Below are 18688 nucleotides of genomic sequence, written 5' to 3' on the forward strand. Positions count from 1 at the left end.
TTGCAGACTGATAAGCCGTTGCATCCACTTCCTCACACGTTTTTTCATTGCACGCTACCTGATATCCTGTATCCAATGGCGTCGTTGTTGCCCTGCATTGATGCATGCCGTGGCGTTGTAGCATATCGTCTATGTAGGCAGACTGATTCATTGAAATGTCGCCTGTATCGCCATCGCGCTGAATCTGCATACCCAAGAACATCTGAAGTGGGCCTTTATCAACGCATTCAAACTTGCTTGAGATCATTGTTTTAATTTGTATTAAATCAGACTTCTTCTGGCACGCTATAAGTAAATCATCTACATAGATTAATAATAAACAAAGGCTACCTTCTATGTCCTTTTTATACCTTCTATGTCCTTTTTATACAGACTTCACACAGCACCGCGCTCAGTTTGGAGTTCCACTCCCTTCCAGCTTGCTTTAAGCCGTAAATCGCTTTGTTTAATCGTAACACTTTTTCGCCACACGTTCTGTCTACATACCCTTCAGGTTGCTTCATGTAGATCACGTCTTTTAACTCGCTGTTGAGATAAGCTGTACAAACGTCCATCTGATGCAAGTGTAACTTCAGCTCGACAGAAAGCGCGAGTATCAAGCGTATCGTTTCATATCGACACACCGGAGAAAATGTTTCGTTATAGTTCACGCCGAACTTCTGCGAGCACCCCTTGGCTACCAAACGTGCTTTGTACCGCTCAACTGCGCCAGTTTTATCTCTTTTAACTGTGTAAACCCATTTACTCCCAATTACTTGTTCACGATTTGGTAAGTCTGCCACAGTCCACGTGCCAATTGCCATCAATGCCTTATACTCTGCGTCCATAGCCGCCTGCCTCTTTAAACGTCTGTGGTAATGGTATCTCTACAGATTGCACTGCCTGCACAACAATGTAGCTCTTGTTCGGACGTCCTGGTATACCGCTTTGAATAATTCTTGGCCTACCTGGTCCTATCTTACGTTTCTGCTCCAGCTCTGGCTCATATGCTCTGCCGTGTTCGTCGCTTTCTTCATTGTACATACGTTTCTCCTGTTTAACTTCACTTCTGCATGGAATAAATGTTTCTTCATTAGGATTTGAATCAGCTGGCAAAATTTCCTGTAATTCATCAAAAACGATTTGATCATCTGACTGGGATTCTTTGAAATGTTCATAGAACAAAAAATCACGTTTTTCTACAATTTGATGCTTCTCTTGATCGTAGAGTCTGTAAGCTTTTGATGCCAAGGAGTACCCAACGAATCTGTACTCTTTACCTTTCGCATGGAATTTATTTTTTCGCGTTTTGTCTAAGCCAACAGCCACGGACCCAAATGTACGCATATTTTTTACATTCGGTTTTCTACCACTCCAAACTTCATATGGTTTCATGCCAATAAATGCTGCAGTTGGCGATCTGTTGCGGATATAGCAAGCTGTCTGCACCGCCTCTGCCTATAGAAACGCTGGCATATTTGAGTGTACAAGTAAACTTCTTGCCATTTCAACAAGAGTGTGGTTCACTCGTTCTGCGACGCCGTTCTGTTGGGGACTGTAGGGTACCGTCAGCTGACGCGTTATGCCCTGTTGTTTTAGGAAGTCATCGAAACGCTTGTTGATGTATTCTCGGCCGTTGTCGCTCCGTAAAACCTTGATTTTCCGCCCAATCTGGCATTCGACCATTTTCTTGAAAGTTACGAAATTTTCAAACACCTCATCTTTAGACTTGAGAAAAAATGTGAAAATACGCCGAGACATGTCATCGATGAACGTTAAAAAATATGATGAGCCGCCAAGAGAACGCTTTTCAAATGGGCCGCATACGTCGGTATCAGACGCCGCTGGAAACGGTTGAGTGTGGATTTTACTTTTCATACACGTTTTACACTGCGTACTGTCTGCGAACTTCACATTTTCTATGCCAAACACCATTTTATTTTTTGTTAGCTTCATCAAACTGCCATAATTTAAGTGGCATATCTATTATGCCAAACTTCTGCGCTGCACTGTGCTGCACCAAAACACGCGTTGTTAATACACTCAAATACAAACAATTTATTTCTTTTTTCTGCTTTTAAAATTTGTTTGCCATTCTGACTTACGATAGCGTTTTCGTTGTTAAAGCTTACTGTACAGCCACGTTCGACAGCTCGACTCACCGATACAAAGTTCCCCTTCATTTGCGGGACATGCAATACGTTCTCCAACCTTAACTCACAAAAATCTGTTTGAACTATAACGTCGCCTCTGCTTACTGCGCGTATAATGTTGTTGTCGGCCAACATAACATCCTCTGCTTGTGTGACATAATTTGTAAAAATATTACGGGAGCCACTCATATGTGCCGTCGCCCCGCTGTCCAGGAACCAACTCGAGTGTTTTAAGTCACCCACATCTGTCGCTGCTAAAACTGTAAATGACATATGTTGTTGTTGCGATTCTGTCGATTTTTCTTTTCCTTTATTTCTGCATTGATTTTTGTATGACCCCGTTGACCACATTTGTAACATTTCATATGACTCTTCTCCTCTCGCTTTTTCTCCATCGGCTTCGTGGTTGCTTGAAACGCCTGTTGTTCACTGTAATGATCTGTTTTAGATGAAGTGCCCCTGTGATCTCCTTCCTCTAATAACTTTATTTTTAATATCTCAAGGGAAGGCAGGTTAACTTTTCAATCTGATACATGGAACTCATTGCGATACTAGTATAAACTTTACTTTACTTTAAATATTTTAAATATCAAAAAACACGGGACTCACGTGCCTGGGCCCATAACCTGTTGAGATTCCGCTTTATTCAAAGTATTTAACAGGAATGAACAGTTAAAGTGAAAAAATCATAGACCTGTTTGTTGCTGCTAAATAAATGGTTTGTACATTTTTGGTTAGTATGCATGTTTGCTGTTACAGAGTCGCATTGGAAACGGACTCCTTTTCAACATTACACATTAGTTTTAAGTTGATGTTACTAATTTTACTTTTATATATACATATGAATTTTTAGAATTATAATTTTTATACTGAAATAAACTTAATTTGTATTATTTTTCTGCCGAATGTAATAATAATAGACAAATTATTAGTTTAAGAAAAGATTTGATCATTTTGATTTTATTATTAAATAAAGCGAAATAATAAAAAAAAACTGAGTTTTATTTAAAAGAAGTGAGTTTGCTAGAAGTAACAAATGGGTAACAGATAATCTCTTCACTGCTTGTTCTTACTAACATGTTTATATGTTATAGATAACAAACTGATAACGAAAATAATAACACTAACAGATATTCGGGTAACAAATACTTTCGGTTATCCATAACACACAAGTAAGCTATGCGCTAAAAAAAGAATTTGTTATCCCTAATACTATGTTCAGACCGAAAATTTCAAAGGTTAGATTACATTTAAGCATTTCATAACCCAACAGTGTTCTCACTGCCGTTAGAAAGATCAAAAAACAGCTGTTATTGTCATTCAAGAATTCACATCGCTTAATATTTATCAAAAGAAAAGATTGTCATATAGTATTTTGAAATAAATGCCGTCTTTTTTTAATATTTTCCATATAATAGAAATAATGGATGCATTTTTTCATTTGCTTGGTCGATTTTAAGGTGAAATTAGATTCATTGCTTTAAAAAAATTTTGTTTGTTTACATTTTTTTCCCTTTGTAGTGTCTAAATCAGCTGTGATAATGTAACAGTTTTCCAGTGCTGACTAGTATTTTCCAGTGCTGACAAGTAGATTGCGCAAAATCAGAGTCGCACGGACAGATTTAGCGTGGATCAGTTTCAAATCATTTCAATGAAGTGATTTGGAACTGTCATTTTAGTATGGCGAAATCTTGAAAAATTTTTAAGATTAGTGGGATAATCCATTCAACAGCCGAAATCGTGTGATTAAGTGTCGGTCTGAACATAGTATAACATACTGTGAAGAGATTTGCTAACAAATGTATGTATTCTGTTAGAACAAGGCAGCATGCGATATTTTCCATTGGTTAGAGCGAGATAACCACTGAACATCAAATAGTGTTAATATGTGTTATTTTTTCCCACTCTCTGAACAAAAGTAACAAATATTTTAACGAATGCAAAAGTAAACAATAACAAGTCGCTTACACGTTTGCTAGGCGGTACCCGTCTTGCAGGGTAGTGCGTTGCATTTTACAACTGGCAACGCCTTTAGAAGAACTGCAGTAAATACAAACCAGTGTATGCAATATACACAATTAAGTGCTGAACGCATAGAGCGCGACACGACATGGCAGCACGACAGTGAAATGTAAATGGTGTCGTGAACCCTTCTACATGAACATTTGTAAGAAGGCAGCGACATAACAATGGCCAACATGTCCACAAGACAACACAGCTGTCCATTTTGCATGTACACAATTTCGTTGTGACCATACTAATACCTTTCACTTCAAAGAAATTTTAATATTTTGTTCAAAGTGAAATTTTTAATGCAAAAAATAAGTAAATAGGTAAATTTATCTGTTTTAAGTTATCAATTGTTATTACAAAATGAGTTACCTCATAAAATATGTACAGAAATAGTATTTAAAATTTCAAAAGGATCGGTGCAGTAGTTTTGAAGTTATGAGGGGCACCGCAATTCAACTTTTTTTCGACACCCGTCCGGACAATTGCTGACATTGCCGTATTTTTTAATATTTCTTTGTAAAAAATTCATAAGACATTTATCGAATGTCATACTTCAATGTACCATTGGTTGAATAAATAAATTTTAACTGTGTCGTCAGGAAAAAAATCACAAAAACATGGCTTTTTTCGTATGACTTGGCCTAACCCCCACTATGGTACGGCATAGTGAACGCTCAAAGCCGAGCTGAGCGTAAATGCGCGTGTTGCGTAAATGGAAAAATGCGTTCGGTTCGGCTTTAAGCGTCCACTCTACGGGCATAGATAAATTGATCAGAAACTCTTTTCTTGCTCTCTCGCTTGTCAGCTGGCAGGGCACCCTGATCTGTTTTTTTGAGTTGGCAACAAAACACAATCAGGGTGACGCCAATCAGCAGTTAGTCAAAAAAGTGGGATGCCAGAAGAGCAGCGCTATAATTACTTGACGAAATTAATGTGAAATGAAATTTCATTGAACTGTTCGAACATATTTTGGCAAAATAAATGTTTATGTAAATTAACTAATGATTTTGCATTTTAGCATTTATATATGTATGCATTTTCAAAGTGTTTAATTTAGTGTTTTGTGTAAATTATTATATACCCAATCTAGTATTTTTCAGCAGTGGCATCATTGGCAAATGTTATAAAAAATGCGAGTTTTGACAGCTCTCTCTCGAACCAAAGAGTCTCGTATCAAGTTATCTATGCTACGGGATCCCTAAGTCGCAAATGTAAGTTGACGTAATCTCTAGCCGCCTGTCTACTTCTCAATTCGCTATCTTTGTGCGCTGCTTTCTCGTTATGTAAATTACATGAAATCACAACACAAAAGGGGTATTCTCTTGCTCTTGCAAGATTGCAGATTGCAAAAATACTACACCGAAATATACAAGGGCACGAGAGCACCCATTGCAGAATCTAGTGATATATGAGCGACTGATTCAGTCAATTTATTGTAAATGACTATTGTGCATGGCTATTGTGAATTGGCGCACCTTCTGCATACATTTTTAACAAAAAAACTGTAACAAAACTTTATAATTTAAATAGAAATTATAAAATCTAATTAAGATTTACCTTTCTCAACAGTTTAACGACGTAATATGTCTTTATGTAAAATGGCAACTACAACAGGGTTGCAATTTTATTTTTGCGTGACATTGCACGCTAATATACACGGGTTTTGGTCTGACATATTTCACAGCCCTTGCAAATATTTTTCTGCGTGTGTTTTGTTGTTGTGCCGTTGTAAATCTGCAATGCTTGCACCGTGCACCGGGTTTTGCAAGAGCAAGAGAATACCCCTAAAGTAATCGAGTTGAATTCTTACAAGCGATACACACACATACATATACATATACATTATTAATATGGTATAACCGCTATCTTCAATGCTACGAATTTTTAATTTTCATAAATAAGATCAGTTTTTCTATTGTGAATGGTCCAAATGACTTAAAAAGATTTAAAAAACTTAAAGTCAATTAAAATAATTTATAGAAAACATAACTTAGTAACCCCTAAAACATTTTCAGACGGGTAAAAAAACATTTTGTCTAACAAAAAAAAAGAAACGTAGCACAATTCCGCATGCGTCAAAACACATGTAAACGCAAATTTGTACCTTTTTTCTGAACATTTGTATAGTTTGTTCGATTCTCGATTCGCTGACGCCAGGCGAGTCAAATACAGCTTTGACATATGTACATACATATGTATATGACAGCTGGCACAAGTTTGCTAATAGTTTGCTACGCCAAATTGACATCGATTTCCGTATACCATATTTTGCAGCCATTTTTGTGTTTTATTATTGTGCCACGGTCCGTACACCGTGAAAGGGTTTTGAAAGAGCAAAATAATCCCTTTTTGTAAGTATCCATTCATGTTTGAAGCCGAGTGCAATTGCAACCATGGAAAAAATTTCAAAAGCATAGTAGCGAACTGATACGAACATAAAGCGTGTCATCCGAGCATGAGCGAGCCGGTCTCTTCGTCTTTCCTCGTCGTAAGAAAAAAAACAGTTTGAGCGTCAAAAGTCTTGGTGTGTGCACTCAGTGTATGCTAGGTATCTCTTGGACATTACTGTGGATAACGATTTTATTTGCAAACGTCAGAAGAAAAACGGGTTACAACCAAAGTTAGTTCAATGCGCCGTTAGTTAGCACGCTACTGTTGTATATTTTATTTTTCTTATAAAACGAGAATTTCTCTGTTACATATTTTCATATTTCGCATCGTTTATTAGCGACAGTATGAGCGCTAAAAGCTACCGTTGTTTTGTGCTGTGCATGTTATATTGAAATATGAAAATTTATGTACTTATGTATTTTTAGGCGACATGAGCGGTGTTATTATGTGTCATTGATCGATTCATAACACCCTGTCGTGTGTAAAATAAGTCGTCATCGCTTATTTTCTAACCCTGTGTAAATGTGTATGAATATTATTATGTGTCATCGATCGATCTATATCACCATGCCGTGTGCATGCATTTAAGTGAGAAAAGGTAAAGAACCACCATTCAAACAAATAAACGGAGTGATAGAAATGTATAAACCACTTGCATATGTATGTATGTGTTATGTAGGCAATCCAAACATTCATAGTTTCGTACTTTTGTGTGGGTAGACTTGTTTCATTGGGCGTCGAAAAAGTCAAAGAGATTTTAGTAACACGCTGAAGGTAATATTGTATGTCTAGCAGCTGCTACAAAATAACCGAAGATACCTACAAAGTACAATAATAATAAAAAACAGTGTCAAGGAAAAATTCAATAAATATCAACAACAGCGAAAATCACATAAAAGTGGCAAACGAGGAATCCTATGTGCAAAATACTAAGGATTTTAGTGGTTAAATTAAAAATGTTCATTTAGTTTACATACAAAAAGTAAGAGAAGTGATGCTACATTTTACCGGAATGGTTGTTCATTTACAAGTTTATGCATTCATATGTACATACTTATGTAATAAAATGATTTTTCTGCTTTTGGTGATCGATTAAATGTTGGTATGAAGGCTAAAAAAATGTGTCGATGAATCCCATCACTTCACAGTGTAAGGAAAATTGAGAAAATTAAAGTAAATTGCAAAAATTCTCGGGTTTGAAATAAATATACGGGGAAACTTTAGTTACCATCCCACGATTTCAGGGTTAAAAGTGATATAGTTGAATAGGGCTGATGCTCCAGATTAAGAAAATATATAATTGTTGCCGCGGCAAACTTATAGTTTTCGAGATATTTGCATTTAAAGTTGAAAATTATGGAAATTTTATCTTGCAATTTCTCGATTTCTAGTAATTATTTATTTAATATTATGCACTTTTTATGCACTTATACTTCATTACATTGTTTCTACATATTTATTTTTTAGTAAATATTTAGTTATTTGCTTAAAATAAGCATTTTATATTTTACACAATTTTCATTCCATGCACAATAACAAAAGTATTCCGTGTTTACAGATATTAAGTGTTGACATAATTACACATTTATCAAACGAATAAGAATGGATATAAAAACTCAAACGCAGAAAACAAATTCGATCTGAAATAAATTTTCCATTGTATTAAAAAAAGTTTTAAGGCTTATAAGTATGTTTAATCTAATAATTTAATAAAAGGAATAAAAGGGTAAACATTAGTTCATCGCGTCCTACTTCCTTCTGCATTGGCGGCCTTCGGTCGCGCTTCGAAAAAAATGGGTCGGCTTTAGTATACGATCCCACGATTTCAGGGTTAAAAGTGGTATGGTTGGATAGAGCTGATGCTCCAGATTAAGAAAATATATAATTGTTGCCGCCGCAAACTTATAGTTTTCGAGATATTTGCATTTAAAGTTGAAAATTTTGTAAATTTTATCTTGCAATTTCTCGATTGCTAGTAATTATTTAATTCATATTATGCACTTTTTATGCACTTATACTTCATTACATTGTTTCTACAAATTTTTTTTCCAGTAATTATGTAGTTATTTGCTTAAAATAAGCATTTTATATTTTACACAATTTTCGTTTCATGCACAATAACAAAAGTATTCCGTGTTGACAGATAATAAGTGTTGCCATAATTACACATTTATCAAACGAATAAAAATGAATAAAAAATAGGACTATACCCCAAATACATAAATCATTGCCCTTTTTCTTGATATATCAAGATTTTTGATACACCCCGGTGTTGGATCGGCCAGGGTTATTTTTTTGAAGCGCGGCCGAAGGCCGCCAACGCGAAAAGAAAGGAGTTTTACTTAAAAAAACCTGATGCAACCCGGTGTTGGATCGGCCAGGGTTATTTTTTTGAAGCGCGGCCAAAGGCCGCCAACGCGAAAAGGAGTTTTAATTAAAAAAAACCTGATACACCCCGGTGTTGGATCGGCCAGAGTTATTTTTTTTTAAGTGCGGCCGAAGGCCGCCAACGCAAAAAGGACTTTTACTCAAAAAAACCTGACATACCCCGGTGTTGGATCGACCAGGGCTATTTTTTTCGAAGCGCGGCCGAAGGCCGCCAATGCAGAAATAAGTGGGACGCGAATAGACTAATGTTTACCCTGTTTTACCTTTGATGTATTGCAAATAATCATTATGATCCTTTTATTAAATTATTAGATTAAACATACTTATAAGCCTTAAAACTTTTTTTATTACAATGGAAAATTTATTTCAGATGGTATTTGTTTTCTGCGTTTGAGTTTTTATATCCATTCTTATTCATTTGATAAATGTGTAATTATGGCAACACTTAATATCTGTAAACACGGAATACTTTTGTTATTGTGCATAGAATGAAAATTGTGTAAAATATAAAATGCTTATTTTAAGCAAATAACTAAATAATTACTAAAAAATAAATATGTAGAAACAATGTAATAAAGTATAAGTGCATAAAAAGTGCATTATATGAAATAAATAATTACTAGAAATCGAGAAATTGCAAGATAAAATTTGCAAAATTTTCAACTTTAAATGCAAATATCTCGAAAACCATAAGTTTGCGGCGGCAACAATTATATATTTTCTTAATCTGGAGCAGCAGCTCTATCCAACCATACCACTTTTAACCCTGAAATCGTGGGATCGTATACTAAAGTTTCCCCAAAAAAATAACCCTGGCCGATCCAACACCGGGGCATGGATAAATTGATACGAAACTCTTTGATTCGAGAGAGCGCTGTCAAAGTCCACATTTTTTTTATAACATTTGCCAATGATGCCACTATGGAAGAAATGTGTTAGGGAATTTTTAGTAAATGTTTTGGGAGTTTGTAATTTCCACACCACCGCTGAGGTATACAAAAGGCGCGTTACCGAAGTTAGTTTTGGGTGTTCGGTTCCCCTATAGGCCTATATCAACCATATAGGTACAAAATAAAATCATAAAAATAACAATATATGTCGAAATTCAAAAATAATATAAAAATTAACAAAAACATCATTCAAAACAAAAAAATCTTAAAACTATACAAACAAAATATCACATTTCATTATTCTGTTTAACAGCAAATATTTATAACCAATAAATATGAATATAAAATAAGAAAATAAATAAAATGAGTACGCATTATTTACATATATACAAACTAACCTACACCCAGTTTTCAGGGGTAATTATTACATAATTTAAAACTAAAAGGGCTGGGCAGAAAATAAGTGTTTTAAAAATATATAAAAATTATATATGTTAATATATGAGAATAAATTCAAAAAATAAAGTTTACACACATATGCTTCCGTAGAGCTTTGAAGATATTTTCCCACCTACTGTACCTACAAGTGCGAAACGCATAATATTTTTGACTTAAAATTAGGGGTACTAAGGCTTCTATTATAAAATTTAATTAAAACGAAAATTCTAATTTTGACAAATAATGTTAAAATTTAAAACTTACTTTATTTTTTGAATTTTCTAAACTAAATATGGGCGTTCTTCGGTCACTCCTAAAATCCTAGATAAATAGACAAAATTAGATCCCTGATCTGAAACAAAATGGCAAGGTATGAGACCTATGTTTTGTAATTAGGTGATGGCCTCAAATATATACATGGCCCCTTTACATGAACCATGGACAATGAAATAGGAGAGTGGGTGTGTCCAAGGCATTTCACTAATACCTTGAACCATAAGAGTCATCGTATTTGGGGACGTATTGGAAATGACTCTTAAGTGCCATTTCATCGCACAAAATTGATACACATATTTGTTCCTGCGTAAAACCCCGACTTCTTAACTCTAAACACTTTAAAGAACTATTACTACAACCGGGGTCTCGGGGCCATTCGGAAACGAACTCGTCAAGTGTTCTCTCTTCCGGAAATCAAAGAAGAGGTTTTAGGTGTCTATATGCTAAAGGTGAAAGAAAGTATACACCTAAAGCCAAAGTTTTGAAATAGGTGTCGTATCTACGACCTTTTGGTTGACGGCTACAATTTACTAAACTATTTTTTATTATATTACTTATAATTACTAACCTCTCCTAAATTTTTAATTTCACTTTCTAAAGTCTTCAGCTTTACCTACATTTTTTTTTATTGAAATTTTAAATTACTAATCTCCTCATCTTTTTCTTCTAATTTAACCCTCAAGCTTACATTTTCCTCCATTAATTTTAAGTTTTTAGACGCGAAGGATGTCAAACTAAAACTTGTTTGACATCCTTTTTCTAACGAACTATCGCCCATGGAAATATTTTCAAAAACTCCTATTTCCTGTTCGAGTGCGTCTTCTGCTACAGACGCTGGCAATAACAGGTCGCTTGAACCTGAGGGGTTCTCGACCAATTTAGGTTCAAAATCTAATATTCCTAATTCGATAGTCGAAGTAGGATCGCTAAATTCTACCTGAAAACTGGGTGTAGGAGTTAAATTTTTATCCGGAAGCGCAGTCGGCGATAGTTTTTTCAAATACCGGACTTCATCCCAGAAGTGGCGGTCACAGGCATATAAATATTTTTGCCGATTTTCTCCTACGCCCAATCGTTGTTTCCAAATACTATACCTAAGAAAAAACAAATATACCCTAAACCTTAATACCTTTACTCATAATAATAAATTTTAAAATCTAATATCGACTACAAATAAAACCAATATTGTTACATTATAACATTTATTAGTATTTACGATACTTTCTACTCGTATTACATTTATTTGTACTTATAATTTATAATTATAGTAATATTTACATCTACTACGCTACTCCAAACAACATATTAAATTGGATCTATTAAATATTACAATACTATTTACTAAATTACATTACATTTCGCAAGTATAATATATTTTTTATCATGCAATAAATTGCATCTAAAACAATATCAAAATAAGCACAATTTATGAAAAAATATTTTTAAATTTCACTAAATAACTATATTTTTCTACTAAATAAAATTATTTACAAACCTGGATCCATCCTTCTCCTTGTTGGGGAAATTGAAAAACCGTCGCGCTCCTACGCATCCAGCCACACACTTATTTTTAGTTCTCGGCATTTTCCTATAATACGTTAGGAAAACATAATATATTTATATACATGTATTTACGATGGCTTTAATAATACACTTACCAACTTTATTTTTAGTAAAAACACTTATACACTCTATTTTTAATAAAAAAACCTAAAAACTATATTTTCACAACACAATTACTTATGTACTCCACAATGCAAAATAACGAACTGATTTTGTTAGTTATTTTTAACGGGATTTTGTCTGGCAGTTCATTGTTTTGCTTGTCACCTGATTCGTAGCCCATGAACTTTCAGTATTGCCATACCAAACCGTGAGATCATGGGCTCTCTCAGAAAGCGAAGAGAGGAGTTTCGGATCAATTTATCCATGACCGGGGTGTGTCATGTTTTTTTTTGAGTAAAAGTCCTTTTTTCGTTGGCGGCCTTCGGCCGCACTTCAAAAAAAATAATCCTGGCCGATCCAACACCGGGGTGTGTCGGATTTTTTTTTGAGTAAAACTCCTTTTTGCGTTAGCGGCCTTTGGCCGCGCTTCAAAAAAAATAACCATGGCCGATGCAACACCGGGGTGTGTCGGATTTTTTTTTTTTGAGTTAAACTCCTTTTTGCGTTGGCGGCCAACGCCAAAAGGACTTTTACTCAAAAAAAAAAAACATGGCCCACCCCGGTGTTGGATCGGCCTGGGTTTTTTTTTTTCGAAGCGCGGCCGAAGGCCGCCAATGCAGAATGAGGTAGGACGCGATGGACTAATGTTTACCCTGTTTTACCTTTGTTGTATTGCAAATAATCATTATGATCCTTTTATTAAATTATTAGATTAAACATACTTATAAGCCTTAAAACTTTTTTTATTCCAATGGAAAATTTATTTCAGATCGTATTTGTTTTCTGCGTTTGAGTTTTTATATCCATTCTTATTCGTTTGATAAATGTGTAATTATGGCAACACTTAAGGGGTTATATACACTTGTGTTGGTTGGAAAAATCGATATTTTTTTATTGCATTTTCTTAAAGTATATCCCTTTAAGATTATTTCTTGTAAATTTCATAGAGATCTGAGCACTAGAACCAAAGTTACAGCTGTCAACAGCGCGCTCCTCCCATATGCCCCCAAGTACGTACCAAAACTTTAAACGCGATTATCTCGAAATGATGTTTTTTAAAAAGTACCGTTGCGGTGAGCAAGGTTTCTAAAGAACCATGCGACCTATTGGTCTAATTTTTTGCTAGCTACTTGAAAACTACAATATCTCGTACTTGAACGAAGGATTTTTTATTTGAAACAAGAGTTTTTTTTTGGGAATGAAAAAAAATGAATTTTTAGACACACAAAAATCGATCTTTTCAGTAAAATCATCACCACTTGCGTAAAAATGTTTATTTCGCCAAATCCTTCGTTCAAGTACGGCGTTATAATATAAGCTAAAGAAAACTCTTTTATTTGATTGCAGATGAACCATTACCTACTTATCATGCTCACCGCAAAGCGTCACAGCAAAAAAGTGTATCGACACAACAGCTGTAGTGCCAACAAATGGGCACATTTTTAACTGAAAAATTAAATTAAACAACTTTAAATATATATAAACATATCAACAGTGTTCAATTATTATTAAAAAATCCCGCCTTTGCAAAAAAAAATCTTAGAAAAACCGATTTTTTTTTAGAAAATAAGTGTATATAACCCCTTAATATCTGTAAACACGGAATACTTTTGTTATTGTGCATGGAATGAAAATTGTGTAAAATATAAAATGCTTATTTTAAGCAAATAACTAAATAATTACTAAAAAATAAATATGTAGAAACAATGTAATGAAGTATAAGTGCATAAAAAGTGCATAGTATGAAATAAATAATTACAAGAAATCGAGAAATTGCAAGATAAAATTTGCAAAATTTTCAACTTTAAATGCAAATATCTCGAAAACTATAAGTTTGCGGCGGCAACCATTATATATTTTCTTAATCTGGAACATCAGCCCTATTCAACCATATCACTTTTAACTCTGAAATCGTGGGATGGTGTACTAAAGTTTCTCCGGATTAAAAAATAAAGTAGAAAAAACGTTAACTCCGGCTGCACCGAGGGTAAATTTTCGAATAGCATTTCCCGATTTCGGGTTTGATACGGATAGAGGATGTCCTTCAGATTAAGCGTATATAAGTAAAACAATTCCTTTAGAATTTGTTTTTTATAAAATTTTATTTCCCTTGGTAATCCCAAGGGCAGCCGGTCTCAGCGGAAGAGTTGAAATAACTGATTACATACGAGCGACATTAGCGTCTAAATACCTACACTACTTTGCCCTAACTTTAGCTGCTGCACGTTATTGGCCGCGTGACTTCTTAGTTGCTTACACTAGCAACTGTTTACCCAATTCTTTGCTGTCTTGCGTTTATTTTGTTGTTGTCACGCGCAAGGCTAAAAGTGTTCGATTAGCATAGTGGCCGGATGCATACTTAATGCGGTATTGAGTTCTTAGAAAACGAAAAAGGCGCCTGAAAAGGTTGGGACATCAGTCTTTTGGGATGCACGTGGTATAACAGATACTCCACGACTGATTACTGAACCATTTATAATCTACTTCACTGCGTATTTGGTTGCAGTTCTTTTCTTCTCTTCCAAATATTTAGCAATTGTATTATTTTTGAGGAAAATGTCAATGTTGTTTGAAGTGTTTCCGCTTTCTGTACTGTATTCTCTGGGCTGAAAAACACTTTTTATCCATTCTTCAAATGAAATGCGAGACTCACAAACGTCGAAAAATGTTCATGAATTGCAAAAGTAAATACCCTACAATTGCAAAAGTAAATACCAAACTGCAATATTAAACATTAATATGAGTTTTGAACGTGAATTAGACAACAGTGGAGAATATAGTACGATCCATATGTTGTAAACTTCGATATTCACTACTCTAAGTTGTATGGTCGTCTGTTGAGCTACGACGTTAGAGTGGATATCCATCATTTCCAGTTTGCGATTCCGAAAGAAAAGCAAGTGGATAGTGTTTCGTGCATTTATTGTTAGGCATACAAAGCGAAGTGGGATTATGGTGTCCGCAAGGTCCATGAACGATATTGGTTTCCATCACTTCGTTTAATACTGGATCTTTCTCTGCATCAGGAATTTCCGCAGAAATGATTCCATCAATTTGATCTGGTGGAACCACTATCCACCATCCAAAGAAGAACATCGTAACTGTTGTTTGAATAGTCGTGCTGTAACAACGTGACGATCGCTTGCTGATTGACCCCGATCCATAATTCCACACGTATGTCATCGCATCCTGGGAGTACTCGTTCATGTGCCTTGGCGTTGATGGCAAAAAGAACACCGACCGATATTAGCGGGACCTCTTCGTGACTTCGTAACAAATTTCGATCTGTAATTGATCGCTTCGTTTGAAACACACATAAAGTTTTCACTGAATAATTTTCAAATTTTTTTTTTTTAAATAGCCGGAATAAAAGAGCAAGCGACCGAAAGGCACGATTACGATTCTTTCGGCGCCGCGATGTAATGGTACGGATGGATAGAGGAGGTCCCCAGGATTAAAAAATATATATACATATGTATACCGTCCTCAGACTCAATGCAATTTACCTGGAAACTGAATAGGTTTGAATTGAAATGGCAAATCGTTAGAACTCAAAAGAATTCGTAGAATCAAGCTTATGCCCACCTGTATTCGATAGCTGCGTCACAATCAGTCGGATTCCATTGCACAGTTTCGGCGCATGAAGATTGCGAAACGTAATAATGACAGATCCAACTTTGAGACGCAAATGATACTACGGCATACTAAGCCTCTCCAAAGAATTTAGTAATTCCACTGGATAATTCACGACTTCGTGTCATTGTCAAGACGATCGGAATTTCCCCATTTCCAATTCTTAGCGAATACAATGTAAAATCTCATCGGCAATGTAATTTTTTTCGTATCCCGTAATTGTCGCAAATTTTAAGGCTGATATGTCGAAATGACCATCGCGAAAAGTATGCGAACTTCAGTGGCATGCGAAGTAGCTATCGAATCGTCCATCGTTTGATTACATTTATTATCATGTTCAAGCAATTGTAATTGCTTGCATGCTTCTCAAACACACACTCTACCATTCACAGTGCGCAATGACTCAAATGAAATTGACCCACGTACATTTATCAATAGCAACCGAAGTTATTAGCAGTCGTCGTTTTTCGGGTGGATTATGTAAATTCGTCCTAAGGAATTAGTTGAGAACACACCTGGATATCAATCTACTGGTTGGCCTTGCTTTCTGCGTAACTATTTCTTCGACGATGCATTCCATGTATAATATCAAGGCATTTCCGAATAGAGCAATGTTCTCGCAAACGAATCACTGACGCAATTTGAGAAAAAACTCGTCAGTGTTGTTGGAAGTGTTTCCGCTGGCTGTACTGTATTCTTTGGGTTGAAAAATTCTTTTTAGCCATTCTTCAAATGAAATGCGAGACTCACAACAGTCGAAAAATGTTCATGAATTGCAAAAGTAAATACCCTACAAAGCGCTTTATTGTAGTTCACTTATCGACCGTATCGTTTAAGACCAATAACCGCCATATTGATTCCTTTGGTGACGTACTTATAAACGTATTTTATAGATTACACCAAACTGCAATATTAAACATTGATATGAGTTTTGAATGTGAATTAGACAACAGTGGAGAATATAGTACGATCCATATGTTGTAAACTTCGATATTCACTACTCTAAGTTGTATGGTCGTCTGATGAGCTACGACGTTAGAGTGGATATCCATCATTTCCAGTTTGCGATTCCGAAAGAAAAGCAAGTGGATAGTGTTTCGTGCATTTATTGTTAGGCATACAAAGCGAAGTGGGATTATGGTGTCCGCAAGGTCCATGAACGATATTGGTTTCCATCACTTCGCTTAATACTGGATCTTTCTCTGCATCAGGAATTTCCGCAGAAATGATTCCATCAATTTGATCTGGTGGAACCACTATCCACCATCCAAAGAAGAACATCGTAACTGTTGTTTGAATAGTCGTGCTGTGACAACGTGACGATCGCTTGCTGATTGACCCCGATCCATAATTCCACACGTATGTCATCGCATCCTGGGAGTACTCGTTCATGTGCCTTGGCGTTGATGGCAAAAAGAACACCGACCGATATTAGCGGGACCTCTTCGTGGCTTCGTAACAAATTTCATCCTGTAATTGATCACTTCGTTTGAAACACACATAAAGTTTTCACTGAATAATTTTCAAAAAATTTTTTTTAATAGCCGGAATAAAAGAGCAAGCGACCGAAATTGAACGATTCAAATAATTTACAAATCAAAATATTGAAAAACAAAAGAAAAAAGAATTGTATGAAAAAAGTAAATTTTTGGAAATTTCAAATTTTTCGACTTTTTCTTATTAAAAGTTTTTTTTTATTTCTGAACCTTTCCAGATCCACGGCGAACAACTTCTGAAAATTTCATGAAGATTGGTTTCGCCGTTCTCGAGCCTTAGCGTTACTAACAAACATTCATTAATTTTTACTTACATATGTATGTATATTCAAAATAAAACGTTTGTATGGAAAAAATAAAAGGTCTGTTTTTAGGCGTTTTCCGGCAACTTTCGTAATATTTTTTACATAAGAACCTTCTCTTAATAGTAACAAATACAACAAAAAAGAATTAGTGAAATCGGTCCAGCCATTCACGCGTGATGCCGTGACAACGGAAAACGGGTTTCATTTTTATATATGTATATAGATAATTATAATATTGGTAAATGTTCAGGAGAGCGGCTTTTCCGAAAACGTGCACTAATTTTCACGGGAAATGTTTTAAAATACTCGTTTAATTCTACTGTACGAATATGTATGGCGCGTGTCTTTAAAAACTTTGTTTTAATAGAAAAACATCGTATTTCCCGAAATTAAATTTCACTTTTGCACTTAAAACGTCTTTAAATGTTAAAACTATATTTTCTATCAATTATGTACACGTAATTATTGATGTTGTTTAGTTTATCAATAAGAAAAATTGGTTTTATGTTATTTTTTATAAAAATATTAAAACCTTCACAATCACTTCAACGAAAATGGCAAGGTTATGCTTGAAATTATGGCATCTCTGCTGTAAATTCGAATGGGCACTGTTGATTCATGCACTGATCGTTTTCGAATTATCGATACTCTCGATATTCCAGACTGAACGCGAATTGGTAAAAATGAAAAATACATAATAGAAAAATTTATAATTCATTTTTATTGCAGAAAGAAGAAGTTGGACACAGAAGAATTATGAACGTGGGGTGTTGGACCGACCAGGGTTATTTTTTTTCGAGCGCTCGATTATTGTTTAGTCTCGAATATCGAGAGTATCGATATTTCGATCCCGATCACTGCTTGTATCACTAGTGCCCAATTGCATTTCGAACAGTGATGCCATTTATTGCGTAAATATCGTGCAAAATAATAAATAATATAAATTGAAACTAAAAACACGAATTTTAAGACATTTCTTGTGAAAATTGGTGCATGTTTTCGGAAAAGCCGCTCTCCTGAACATTTACCTTGGTTTTTTACATAAAATTCATTCCTGCATT

At 35.0% G+C, this 18688-nt stretch overlaps 1 long non-coding RNA gene across 1 annotated transcript; it reads right to left on the bottom strand.

The window, feature by feature from the left end:
- Positions 1–146: 146 nt before the first annotated feature.
- LOC125779580 (uncharacterized) lies at positions 147–3127 on the bottom strand. The gene is made up of 3 exons (XR_007423354.1): positions 2742–3127; positions 351–2683; positions 147–285 (listed from the first exon to the last, which is right to left on the bottom strand). It is a non-coding gene; the product is annotated as an uncharacterized LOC125779580 (long non-coding RNA).
- Positions 3128–18688: the final 15561 nt, after the last annotated feature.

This window comes from Bactrocera dorsalis, chromosome 6, assembly GCF_023373825.1.
Source record: "Bactrocera dorsalis isolate Fly_Bdor chromosome 6, ASM2337382v1, whole genome shotgun sequence".
Lineage (NCBI taxonomy): Eukaryota > Metazoa > Arthropoda > Insecta > Diptera > Tephritidae > Bactrocera > Bactrocera dorsalis.